Genomic DNA, 13,811 nt, shown 5'->3' on the forward strand with positions numbered 1-13,811 from the left:
GGATGAAGCAGTGATGACAACCGGGCTGTGAGGAGAGGAGGGATGCAGCCAAGAAAGCAATCAGGGCTCGAGGCAAGGGATGCATCAAGGATAGCAATCATGTTGTGAGGCGAGATTCCAAAGGCTAAACGTGAGAGGCTGCAGGGTCGACTCAGAGAGGTCTATGCATGTGAGAGGCTGAAAGCAAGGTCGACTCGGAGCGGTCTATGCATCGGGCGCGCTTGGGGCGACTACCAGTGCCAACCCCTTATCCCGCGACGCGTCCGACAAAGAGAACGTTCCAAGGCGGCAGAGGAGGTTACCAGCCGAAGGATGCAGTAGCAATAACAGGTATAGTTCCGCGGCGGCCGAGAAGACTCACCGCATAGGAATCGGGATGCGAGGCGAGGGATGCGGCGGGAAGGCCCCGACGGCTAAACGGAAGAGGCTGCAGGGCCGCCTCGGAATGGTCCAAGCATCGGATGCGATTGGGACGACTACCAGTGCCAATCCCTTATCCCGCGATGCGTCCGATACACAGATAGTTCCAAGGCGGCCGAGGAGCCTCACCGCATATCAATCGGGGTGCGAGGCGAGGGATGGGGCGGGAAGGCCCCAACGGCTAGACGGAAGAGGCTTCAGGGCCACCTCGGAATGGTCCAAGCATCGGACGCGCTTGGGGCGACTGCCAGTGCCAACCCCTTATCCCGCGATGCGTCCGATACACAGATGGTTCCAAGGCGGCCGAGGAGCCTCACCGCATAGCAATCGGGGGTGCGAGGCGAGGGATGGGGCGGGAAGGCCCCAACGGCTAGACGGAAGAGGCTTCAGGGCCGCCTAGGAATGGTCCAAGCATCGGACACGCTTGGGGCGACTACCAGTGACAGCCCCCTATCCCGCGATGCGTCCGATACGAAGATGGTTCCAAGGCGGCCGAGGAGCCTCACCGCATAGCAATCGGGGTGCGAGGTGGGGGATGCGGCGAGATGGCCCCAACGGCTAGACGGAAGAGGCCACAGGGCCGCGTCGGAATAGTCCAAGCATCGGACGCGCTTGGGGCGACTACCAGTGACAACCCCTTATCCCGCGATGCGTCCGATACGAAGATAGTTCCAAGGCGGCCGAGGAGCCTCACCGCATAGCAATCGGGGTGCGAGGTGGGGGATGCGGCGAGATGGCCCCAACGGCTAGACGGAAGAGGCTGCAGGGCCGCCTCGGAATAGTCCAAGCATCGGACGCGCTTGGGGCCACTACCAGTGACAACCCCTTATCCCGCGATGCGTCCGATACGAAGATAGTTCCAAGGCGGCCGAAGAGCCTCACCGCATAGCAATCGGGGTGCGAGGTGGGGGATGCGGCGAGATGGCCCCAACGGCTAGACGGAAGAGGCCACAGGGCCGCCTCGGAATAGTCCAAGCATCGGACGCGCTTGGGGCGACTACCAGTGACAACCCCTTATCCCGCGATGCGTCCGATACGAAGATAGTTCCCAGGCGGCCGAGGAGCCTCACCGCATAGCAATCGGGGTGCGAGGCGAGGGATGCGGCGAGATGGCCCCAAAGGCTAGACGGAAGAGGCTGCAGGGCTGCCTCGGAATAGTCCAAGCATCGGACGCGCTTGGGGCGACTACCACTGCCAACCCCTTATCCCGCGATGCGTCCGATACACAGATAGTTCCGAGGCGGCCGAGGAGGTGGGGGATGCAGCGAGATGGCCCCAACGGCTAGACGGAAGAGGCTGCAGGGCCGCCTCGGAATAGTCCAAGCATCGGACGCGCTTGGGGCGACTACCAGTGACAACCCCTTATCCCGCGATGCGTCCGATACACAGATAGTTCCGAGGCGGCCAAGGAGCCTCACCGCATAGCAATCGTGGTGCGAGGTGGGGGATGCGGCGAGATGGCCCCAACGGCTAGACGGAAGAGGCTGCAGGGCCGCCTCGGAATGGTCCAAGCATCGGATGCGCTTGGGGCGACTACCACTGCCAACCCCTTATCCCGCGATGCGTCCGATACACAGATAGTTCCAAGGCGGCCGAGGAGCCTCACAGCATAGCAATCAGGGTGCGAGGCGAGGGATGCGGCGAGAAAGCCCCAACGGCTAGAGGGAAGAGGCTTCAGGTCCGCCTCGGAATGGTCCAAGCATCGGACGCGCTTGGGGCGACTACCAGTGACAACCCCTTATCCCGCGACGCGTCCGATACACAGATAGTTCCAAGGCGGCCGAGGAGCCTCACCGCATAGCAATCGGGGTGCGAGGCGAGGGATGCGGCGAGAAGGACCCAACGGCTACACGGAAGAGGCTTCGGGGCCGCCTCGGAATGGTCCAAGCATCGGACGCGCTTGGGGCGACTACCAGTGACAACCCCTTATCCCGCGACGCGTCCGATACACAGATAGTTCCAAGGCGGCCGAGGAGCCTCACCGCATAGCAATCGGGGTGCGAGGCGAGGGATGCGGCGAGAAGGACCCAACGGCTACACGGAAGAGGCTTCGGGGCCGCCTCGGAATGGTCCAAGCATCGGACGCGCTTGGGGCGACTACCAGTGACAACCCCTTATCCCGCGACGCGTCCGATACACAGATAGTTCCAAGGCGGCCGAGGAGCCTCACCGCATAGCAATCGGGGTGCGAGGCGAGGGATGCGGCGAGAAGGACCCAACGGCTAGACGGAAGAGGCTTCGGGTCCGCCTCGGAATGGTCCAAGCATCGGACGCGCTTGGGGCGACTACCAGTGACAACCCCTTATCCCGCGACGCGTCCGATACACAGATAGTTCCAAGGCGGCCGAGGAGCCTCACCGCATAGCAATCGGGGTGCGAGGCGAGGGATGCGGCGAGAAGGACCCAACGGCTAGACGGAAGAGGCTTCGGGTCCGCCTCGGAATGGTCCAAGCATCGGACGCGCTTGGGGCGACTACCAGTGACAACCCCTTATCCCGCGACGCGTCCGATACACAGATAGTTCCAAGGCGGCCGAGGAGCCTCACCGCATAGCAATCGGGGTGCGAGGCGAGGGATGCGGCGAGAAGGACCCAACGGCTAGACGGAAGAGGCTTCGGGTCCGCCTCGGAATGGTCCAAGCATCGGACGCGCTTGGGGCGACTACCAGTGACAACCCCTTATCCCGCGACGCGTCCGATACACAGATAGTTCCGAGGCGGCCGAGGAGCCTCACCGCATAGCAATCGGGGTGCGAGGCGAAGGATGCGGCGAGAAGGACCCAACGGCTAGACGGAAGAGGCTTCGGGTCCGCCTCGGAATGGTCTAAGCATCGGACGCGCTTGGGGCGACTACCAGTGACAACCCCTTATCCCGCGACGCGTCCGATACACAGATAGTTCCAAGGCGGCCGAGGAGCCTCACCGCATAGCAATCGGGGTGCGAGGCGAGGGATGCGGCGAGAAGGACCCAACGGCTAGACGGAAGAGGCTTCAGGGCCGCCTCGGAATGGTCCAAGCATCGAACGCGCTTGGGGCGACTACCAGTGACAACCCCTTATCCCGCGACGCGTCCGATACACAGATAGTTCCGAGGCGGCCGAGGAGCCTCACCGCATAGCAATCGGGGTGCGAGGCGAGGGATGCGGCGAGAAGGACCCAACGGCTAGACGGAAGAGGCTTCAGGGCCGCCTCGGAATGGTCCAAGCATCGGACGCGCTTGGGGTGACTACCAGTGACAACCCCTTATCCCGCGACGCGTCCGATACACAGATAGTTCCGAGGCGGCCGAGGAGCCTCACCGCATAGCAATCGGGGTGCGAGGCGAGGGATGCGGCGAGAAGGACCCAACGGCTAGACGGAAGAGGCTTCAGGGCCGCCTCGGAATGGTCCAAGCATCGGACGCGCTTGGGGCGACTACCAATGACAACCCCTTATCCCGCGACGCGTCCGATACACAGATAGTTCCGAGGCGGCCGAGGAGCCTCACCGCATAGCAATCGGGGTGCGAGGCGAGGGATGCGGCGAGAAGGACCCAACGGCTAGACGGAAGAGGCTTCAGGGCCGCCTCGGAATGGTCCAAGCATCGGACGCGCTTGGGGCGACTACCAGTGACAACCCCTTATCCCGCGACGCGTCCGATACACAGATAGTTCCGAGGCGGCCGAGGAGCCTCACCGCATAGCAATCGGGGTGCGAGGCGAGGGATGCGGCGAGAAGGACCCAACGGCTAGACGGAAGAGGCTTCAGGGCCGCCTCGGAATGGTCCAAGCATCGGACGCGCTTGGGGCGACTACCGTTGCCAACCCCTTATCCCGCGATGCGTCTGATACACAGATAGTTCCGAGGCGGCCGAGGAGCCTCACCGCATAGCAATCGGGTTGCGAGGCAGATTATTGGGAAGGGAACCCCCTGGGATGCGGCTCAAGCAGTGCCCAAAGGGACTGGAATGCGGAATCACATCGAGAGACCCAAATGCTATACGAGGGCTCAAATCGAATTATCGATTTGGCCACGACATGGACGCATCGGAACGACTACCTTTGCCGAACCACTCGCAATTGCATCCATACCGAAACCAATAGACATTTCCGTTAGAGCCCTCGCATAGCATTCGGGAATCTCGCATGCCCCTCTAAATCGACCAATGCTGGCGCTCAATGAAAATCCGAGCGCTACCACCGTTCGAGCGCCAGCATTGGTCGAGTTAGAGGGGCACGGGGGAGAATGCTCCAGTCAACACCTCCCCTATATAAGTTATTTGTCCGATTCTCGCACAACCGTAGTCTGCCTCGTCGAATCAAACAACGGTCCCAGATTCCGACTTCCGTTCCGTAGAGACCCAAAAGCTAGATGGAGGCTCGCAAGAAAGAGAGTCGGCGCATAGCAATCGGGTTTCTCGAACGTTTAGGGACCGAGCTCACTTGCGGATAGGGCAAAATCCGCCAAGCAACCCAAAAGCTAGACGGGGGCTCGAATCGAATCGCCTAGGCGGCCACAACAACGACGTGTTGGATCGACTACCAGTGCCAAACCATTCAGCAAGACTAGTCTGTGTCGAGGCCGGATAGAGATTCTCAGAGAGCGCCCGCATAGCATTTAGGAGACCTGCCGCGTCCCTCACACTCGACAAATGGTGGTGCACGTTTATAAATCCGAGCGATCCCAACCCTTTCAAGCACCAACATCGGTCGAGATAGAGGGGCACGGAGGGGGCTGCGTGAGACAACACAGTCCCCTATATAAGTTATTTGTCCGATTCTCACACATCCGAAGAATGGTCATCAAATCGGACAACAGCCCAAACTTCCGACTTCCGTCCCAGAAAGCCCAAGAGCTATCTAAAACGTTCATGGCCGGAACTCGATCGCGGCTATACCAGTCCGCCAAGCAACCCAAAAGCTAGACTGGAGCTCTAGTCGAATCACCTCTGTGGCCATTGCAAGGACGTGTTGGAGCGACTACCATTGCCGAACCATTCCGCAGGTCGAGTCCATACCAAGGCCGCATAGAGATTCACGATGAGCTCCTGCATAGCAATCAGGAGACTTGCCGTGTCCATCACAATCGATAAATCCTGGTGCAAGATTTTTGCATCCGAGCGCTCCAACCAGTCGAGCACCAGCATCAATCGACATAAACGGGCACGGGGGGAGGATGCTCGAGAACACTACCTCCCCTATATAAGTTATTTGTCCGATTCTCAAGCAGCCGAAGTCTGGTCATCGAATCGGGTCAAAGACCACAACTTCCGACTTTACCCACAATGCAAGTCATCGAATCGAACATCGGCCCCCGAGTCGGACTCCATGCGTATGTCAGGTCATCGGACCCAAATTCCGCCTTCCTGCGCATGGCGGGCCATCAATATCAACTCGGTCATCGGACCCAAACTCCGCCTTTTTGCGTATGGCACGCCTTCAAATCGGTCATCGGACCCAAATTCCGCCTTCCTGTGCATGGCGGGCCATCAACATCAACTCGGTCATCGGACCCAAATTCCGCCTTTCTGCGCATGGCACGCCATCAACTCGGTCATCGGACCCAAATTCCGCCTTCCTGCGCATGGCAGGTCATCGGACACAAATTCAGACCTCGCCAATATGCCTACGTATCGAATCGGTCATCGGACCCAACTTCCGACTTCATCCATACTGTAGGGTCTTTGAGGTTGGCGCGGTGCGCTCAACCCAGGGAGTCGACCCATCGAAGCATACACCTCCCCTATATAAGCTATTTGTCCGATTCCCACACCTGTGTAGTTTGCACCTCTGACCAGGACATCGACCCCAACTTCCGAACTCGACTGCAACGACGGCACCAGCGCCTTGGTGCGCACCTTGCGACGCACAGTCCCAACATTCGCCTTCCTGCACATGGCAGGTCATCGGACCCAAATTCCGACCTCGCGAGTATGCCTACATATCGAATCGGTCATCGGACCCAACTTCCGACTTCATCCATACCGTAGGGTCTTTGAGGTTGGCGCGGTGCGCTCAACCCAGGGAGTCGACCCAACGAAGCATACACCTCCCCTATATAAGCTATTTGTCCGATTCCCACACCTGTGTAGTTTGCACCTCCGATCAAGACATCGACCCCAACTTCCGAACTCGCCTCCAACGACCGAACCAGCGCCTTGGTGCGCACCTTGCAACGCACAGTGCCAACATTCGCCTTCCTGCACGTGGCAGGTCATCGGACCCAAATTCCGACCTCGCGAGTATGCCTACATATCGAATCGGTCATCGGACCCAACTTCCGACTTCATCCATACCGTAGGGTCTTTGAGGTTGGCGCGGTGCGCTCAACCCGGGGAGTCGACCCAACGAAGCATACACCTCCCCTATATAAGCTATTTGTCCGATTCCCACACCTGTGTAGCTTGCACCTCCGATCAGGACATCGACCCCAACTTCCGAACTCGACTAAAAAGACCGCACCAGCGCCTTGGTGTGCACCTTGCAACGCACAGTGTCAACATTCGCCTTCCTGCACATGGCAGGTCATCGGACCCAAATTCCGACCTCATGAGCATACCTACTAATCGAATTGGTCATCGGACCCAACTTCCGACTTCATCCATACCGTAGGGTCTTTGAGGTTGGCGCGGTGCGCTCAACCTGGGGAGTCGACCCATCGAAGCATACACCTCCCCTATATAAGCTATTTGTCCGATTCCGACACCTGTGTAGTTTGCACCTCCGCTCAGGACATCGACCCCAACTTCCGAACTCGCCTGCAACGACCGAACCAGCGCCTTGGTGCGCACCAAAAGTGCGCACTTTTGGAGGGCACTTTTGTGCGCTCCAAAGGTGCGCACTTTTGGAGGGCACTTTTCTGCGCTCCAAAGGTGCGCACTTTTGGAGGGCACTTTTTGGAGGGCACTTTTCTGCGCTCCAAAGGTGCGCACTTTTGGAGGGCACTTTTTGGAGGGCACTTTTCTGCGCTCCAAAGGTGCGCACTTTTGGAGGGCACTTTTTGGAGGGCACTTTTCTGCGCTCCAAAGGTGCGCACTTTTGGAGGGCACTTTTTGGAGGGCACTTTTCTGCGCTCCAAAGGTGCGCACTTTTGGAGGGCACTTTTTGGAGGGCACTTTTCTGCGCTCCAAAGGTGCGCACTTTTGGAGGGCACTTTTCTGCGCTCCAAAGGTGCGCACTTTTGGAGGGCACTTTTTGGAGGGCACTTTTCTGCGCTCCAAAGGTGCGCACTTTTGGAGGGCACTTTTTGGAGGGCACTTTTCTGCGCTCCAAAGGTGCGCACTTTTGGAGGGCACTTTTTGGAGGGCACTTTTCTGCGCTCCAAAGGTGCGCACTTTTGGAGGGCACTTTTGTGCACTCCAAAGGTGCGCACTTTTGGAGGGCACTTTTCCTGTGCTCCAAAGGTGCACACCTAGGTGAGCACCTTCGACCACACCTTGTAGCACACCAAACTCTGACTTTCGACTTCATCCGCAATGCAGGGTCTTTGAGGTTGGCGCAATGCGCACAACCAGGGGAGTCGACCCATCAAACCCAACACCTCCCCTATATAAGCTATTTGTCTGATTCTCATACATGCGTAGCCTGCAGGAGCAATTAGGACATCGACCCCAACTTTCGGCTTCTAAACGAAAACAAGGTCTTTGAGGTTGGTGTAATGCGAACAACTAGGGGAGTCAACCCATCAAACCCAACACCTCCCCTATATAAGCTATTTGTCTGATTCTCATACATGTGTAGTCTACAGGAGCAATTAGGACATCGACCCCAACTTTTGACTTCTTAACGAAAACAAGGTCTTTGAGGTTGACGTAATGCGCACAACCAGGGGAGTCGACCCATCAAACCCAACACCTCCCCTATATAAGCTATTTGTCCGATTCTCATACATGTGTAGCCTGCAGGAGCCATTAGGACATTGACCCCAACTTTTGACTTCTTAACGAAAACAAGGTCTTTGAGGTTGGCGTAATGCGCACAACCAAGGGAGTTGACCCATCAAACCCAACACCTCCCCTATATAAGCTATTTGTCTGATTCTCATACATGTGTAGCCTGCAACAACGATTAGGACATCCACCCCAACTTCTGAATTCGTCTGCGTTGACCGCACCAAAGGTGCACGCCTTGGTGCTCACCAAAATCCGACTTCCGACTTCTTCTGCTATGCGGGGTCTTTGAGGTTGGCGCAGTGCGCACAACCAGGGGAGTCAACCCACCGAATGCAACACCTCCCCTATATAAGCTATTTGTCTGATTCTCATACATGCGTAGACTGCAGCAATGATTAGGACATCCACCCCAACTTTTGACTTCTTAAACAAGACAGGGTCTTTGAAGTTGGTGCAGTGCACACAACCAGGGGAGTCGACCCATCAAACGCAACACCTCCCCTATATAAAGCTATTTGTCCGATTCTCATACGTGTAGTCTGCAGCAGCGATTAGGACATCGACCCCAACTTCCGAATTCGTTTGCATTGACCGCACCAAAGGTGCACGCCTTGGTGTGCACCCTGGAGTGCACTTTGGTGCTCACCTCGGTGCACACTTTGGTGTGCACCTCGGTGTGCACCAAAGGTGCGCACCTTGGAGCGCACCAAAGGTGTACACTTTGGAGCGCACCACATAGGGTCTTTGAGAGGTTGGCGCAGTGCGCACACCAAGGTGGGTGTTGAGGTGCGTGCCGAGGTGGGTGGGTGCTAGGGTGCGCTCCATGGTGGGTGCCAGGGTGGGTGCGTGCTAGGGTGGATTCCAAAGAGGGTCATAGGGTGGGTGCCAAGGTGGGTTGGTGATATAGTGGGTTCAAAGGTGGGTACTAGGGTGGGTTCCAAGGTGGGTCACAAGTTGGGTGCCAGGATGCGTGGGTGTTAGGTTGGGTGCCAAGGTGGGCTCCTGCGTGGGTGGGTGCTAGGGTGGGTTTCAAGGTGGACGCGAGGGCGGGTGCCAAGGTGGGTAACAAGTTGGGTGTTAGGATGGGTGAGTGCTAGAGTGGGTGCCAAGGTGGGTGGGTGCTAAGGTGGATGCCAAGGTGGTTCACAGGGTGGGTGGGTTCTAGGGTGAGTTCCAAGGTGGGTCACAGGTTCAGTGCTAGGGTGGGTGTCAAGGCGGGTGTCGAGGTGCCTGGGTGCTAGGGTGTGGATGCCAATGTGGGTCATAGGGTGGGTACTAGGGTGGGCTGCAATGTGGGTGCCAAGGTGGGTAACATGCTCGGTGGGTTCTAAATTGGGTGCCAGGGTGGGTGTGCACCCACCTTGCCCGAGGTGGGTGCCAAGGTGCCAGTGTGGGTGGGTGCTAAGGTGGATGCCAAGGTGGGTGAGAAGGTGGGTGATAGGTTGAGTGGTAGGATGGGTGGGTGCCAAGATGGGTCACAGGGTGGGTGCAAGGGTGGGTAGGTGCTAGGGTTGGTGTCAGGGTGGGTGGGTGCTAGGTTGGGTTCCAAGGTGGGTGCGAGGGTGAGTGTCAAGGTGGGTCACAGGTTAGGTGCTAGGATGGGTGAGTGCTAGGGTGCAAAGGTGCCAGGGTGGGTGCTAGGATGGGTCGATGCTAGGGTGAGTGGCAAGGTGGGTCCACAAGTGTCAAGGTGGGTGCCGAGGTGGGTGCCAAGTCGGCGACTGCTATGGTGGATGCCAAGGTGGGTCACGGGGTGGGTGCCAAGTTGCTAGGTTGGGTTCCAAGGTGGGTGCCAACGTGGGTGCTAGGGTGCGTGGGTTAAAGGGTGTGTCACAACGTGGGTGCCAGGATGGGTGCGCACCCACACTGGCCAAGACGGGTGCGGGTGCAAGGTTGGGTTCCAAGCCCGGTCACAGGCTGGGTGCTAGGATGGGTGGGTGCCAAGGTGGGCACCAGGGTGGGTGCACCCACCCTGGCCAAGGTGGGTCACGGGGTGGGTCCTAGGGTGGGTAACGGGGTGGGTACTAAGGTGCGTGCCAAGGTGGGTCATAGGGTGGGTGCCAAGGTGGGCACCAGGGTGGGTGTGCACCAACCCTAGCCAGGGTAGGTCACGGGGTGGTTGTCGGGGTGGGCGTCAAGGAGCCAAGGTGGGTGGCAAGTAGCCAAGTTGCGTGCCAAGGTGGGTGTCGGGGTGGGTGCCAAGGATCCAAGGTGGGTGCCAAGGAACCAAGGTGGGTGTCTGGGTGGGTGCCAAGGTGGGAGCCAGGGTGGGTCCCAAGGTGAGTGCAAAGGTGGGTGCCAGGGTCAAGGTGAGTGCCAATGTGGGTTCCAAGGTGCCAGGGTCAGGGTGAGTGCCAATGTGGGTTCAAAGGTGCTAAGTTGGGTGCGAGGTTGGGTGCGAGGGTGGGTGGGTGCCAAGGTGTGCTAGGTGGAAGCCCGGGTGGGTCGGCATCCCATGGGTGTCGAGTTGGGTGCCTGATGGGTGCTTCTTGTCAAGTTTTAGTCGTCGGGACTCATTTCGAGCCTTAGAGGTCGTTTCTTGTCCGGTTGCCCTGTCTTCGACCTGGGAACCCAATTTTGGTCCTCGGGTCCCATTTTTTTTTGTCTCGCATCCCACTTTTGGCCTGTGGCCTTTTCGGGGTCGATTCTCGTTTTGGGCATCAGAGCATGTTTCTTCTCCTAAAACCCAATATTTGTTTATTAAGTCTCGGAACACATTTTTGTTCTCGTGGACCCATCATGGGTCTTGGAACGCATTTGTGGTCCTTGGGTCCCATTTTGCATCCCGAAACTTGTGTTTTGGTGCTTGATCCCTATTTTGGGTGCCCACCTTGCACCAAGTGCGCACCCGGGGCAAACCGAGCGCCTTGGTGCACCGGGGCAAGATCGAGCGTGCACCCGAGGCGCCCCGAACATGCACCAAGGTGCACTCGGCCCACATGTGAGCGCAGGTCGTTGCGCCCGAGGTGGTGTGTGGGCACCGCGTTGTAGACGGGACACTGCACGCACACGACGCCCCCTCCAGGTGCACGCACGTAGGCCGGGCCGGGTGCACACCCGACGCCCTAGCAAGGTGCGCGCACCCGGGCAGGGCTCACACTTGGCGAACGGGGCGCACTTCGCGAGGGAGGGTGTGCACCTCGACGGGGGTGGGTGGCCGGGGTGGATTCGCACGTGGGTCGCGGTTTGCTAAGTACACACTGCGACAAGCTCATAACGGGTGCGATCATACCAGCATTAGTGCACCGGATCCCATCAGAACTCCGCAGTTAAGCGCGCTTGGGCCGGAGTAGTACTGGGATGGGTGACCTCCCGGGAAGTCCCGGTGTTGCACCCTTTTTTAGTTTTTCGCCGGGCGTCGCAATGCTATTTGAATAAACCTTTTGCCCGTTTGCGTTCTCGTCGGGGCCGGGCCGGGCCGGGGTGCGCTGCCCGCACTACCGCGCGCGCGGGGGCGACACCGAGCGCGCACCCGAGGCACCCCGAGCACACAGGCCACGGTGCAACCCGGGCGTTGTGCGCGCACCCCGGTGCGCCCGAGGTGCTGCGCGCGCACCCAGGTGAAATCGGTGTGCACCTCGGCCAGTGCGCGCTCGGTCGAGTCGCGCACGTTGGCCAAGGTGCACGGTGATGTTTCTTACTCTAAGGTTCCGCACCAGACGCCCGGGACAGGTGAGCGAAGCTGGGCGGGGCCGGGTGCGCGGCCGGGGCAGGTGCACGCAGCTGGAGAGAGCTTTGGAGCACACTTCGGAGCGCACCAATGATGCGCTCCATTCAAAAGTTTCCTGAAAAGGCAAAAAAAGTTGAGATTATAGAATTTCCCACTTGAGAGATTGTAAAAAAAAAAAATTTAAAATGAAGGAAACGCGGGTGCCAAGGTGTGCGCAGCCCAGCCAAGGTGTGCGCACCAAGGCGCCCACCCTGGCGAAGGTGCACGCAAGGTGCGCACCCGAGGCAAACCGGACAATTAACCCAACTTTCGACTTCGCGCGCACCTTGGAGCGCACTTCGGAGCGCTCCTTGGTGCGCACCAATCTTGGGCACCTCGGAGTGCACCATGGCGCCCACCAAGGTGCGCACCCGGGGCAAACCGAGCTCCGACTTCGTGCGCACCTTGGAGCGCACGAAAGGTGCGCACCATGGCGCCCACCAAGGTGCGCAGCCCAGCCAAGGCGTGCGCATCAAGGTGCGCACCCTGGCGAAGGTGCGCACCCGGGGCAAACCGAGCTCCGACTTCGTGCGCACCTTGGAGCGCACAAAAGGTGCGCAACCCAGCCAAGGTGTGCGCACCCCGGTCAAACCGAGCTCCGAATCGTGCGCACCAGAGGTGCACGCCATCGTGCGCACCTTGGAGCACACTTCGGAGCCCTCCTTGGTGCGCGCCGATGTTGCGCACCTCGGAGCGCACCCGGGGAAAACAATGCAATTAACCCGACTTTCGACTTCGTGGGCACCTCGGAGCGCTCTCGGGTTCGCACCTCGGAGCACACCGAGGTGCGCACCTTTGATGCGCTGCCTTCACCAATTTCCAGAAAAGGCAAGAAAACATTGAGAAGGTGTGCGCACCGAGGTGCCCACCCTGGCGAAGGTGCACGCGAGGTGCGCACCCGGGGCAAACCGGGCTCCGACTTCGTGCACGCCGCACCTTGGAGCACACTTCGGAGCGCTCCTTGGTGCGCACCAGGGCGCGCAACCCAGCCGAGGTGCCCACCCCGGCGAAGGTGCACGCGAGGTGCGCACCCGGGGCAAACCGGGCTCCGACTTCGTGCACGCCATGGTGCCCACCGCGGCGAAGGTGCACGCGAGGTGCGCACCCGGGGCAAACCGGGCTCCGACTTCGTGCACGCCGCACCTTGGAGCACACTTCGGAGCGCTCCTTGGTGCGCACCATGGTGCCCACCAGGGCGCGCAACCCCGCCGAAGGTGCACGCGAGGTGCGCACCCGGGGCAAACCGGGCTCCGACTTCGTGCACGCCGCACCTTGGAGCACACTTCGGAGCGCTCCTTGGTGCGCACCATGGTGCCCACCAGGGCGCGCAACCCCGCCGAAGGTGCACGCGAGGTGCGCACCCGGGGCAAACCGGGCTCCGACTTCGTGCACGCCATGGTGCGCACCGCGGCGAAGGTGCGCACCCGGGGCAAACCGGGCTCCGACTTCGTGCACGCCGCACCTTGGAGCACACTTCGGAGCGCTCCTTGGTGCGCACCAAGGCGCGCAACCCAGCCGAGGTGCCCACCCCGGCGAAGGTGCACGCGAGGTGCGTACCCGGGGCAAACCGGGCTCCGACTTCGTGCACGCCGCACCTTGGAGCACACTTCGGAGCGCTCCTTGGTGCGCACCATGGTGCCCACCAGGCCGCGCAACCCAGCCAAGGTGTGCGCACCAAGGTGCACGCGAGGTGCGCACCCGGGGCAAACCGGGGTCCGACTTCGTGCACGACGCACCTTGGAGCACACATCGGGGCGCTCCCGGGTTCGCACCGGCGTTGCGCACCGTGGTGGGCACCTCGGAGCACACCAAG

At 59.8% G+C, this 13,811-nt stretch overlaps 1 non-coding gene across 1 annotated transcript; it reads left to right on the forward strand.

Moving 5' to 3' along the window:
• The first annotated feature begins 11,507 nt into the window (after positions 1-11,507).
• On the forward strand, positions 11,508-11,626 carry LOC131869608 (5S ribosomal RNA). The gene has a single exon (XR_009367990.1). It is a non-coding gene; the product is annotated as a 5S ribosomal RNA (ribosomal RNA).
• Positions 11,627-13,811: the final 2,185 nt, after the last annotated feature.

Source organism: Cryptomeria japonica, unplaced genomic scaffold, assembly GCF_030272615.1.
Source record: "Cryptomeria japonica unplaced genomic scaffold, Sugi_1.0 HiC_scaffold_254, whole genome shotgun sequence".
In the NCBI taxonomy this organism is placed as follows: Eukaryota; Viridiplantae; Streptophyta; class Pinopsida; order Cupressales; family Cupressaceae; genus Cryptomeria; species Cryptomeria japonica.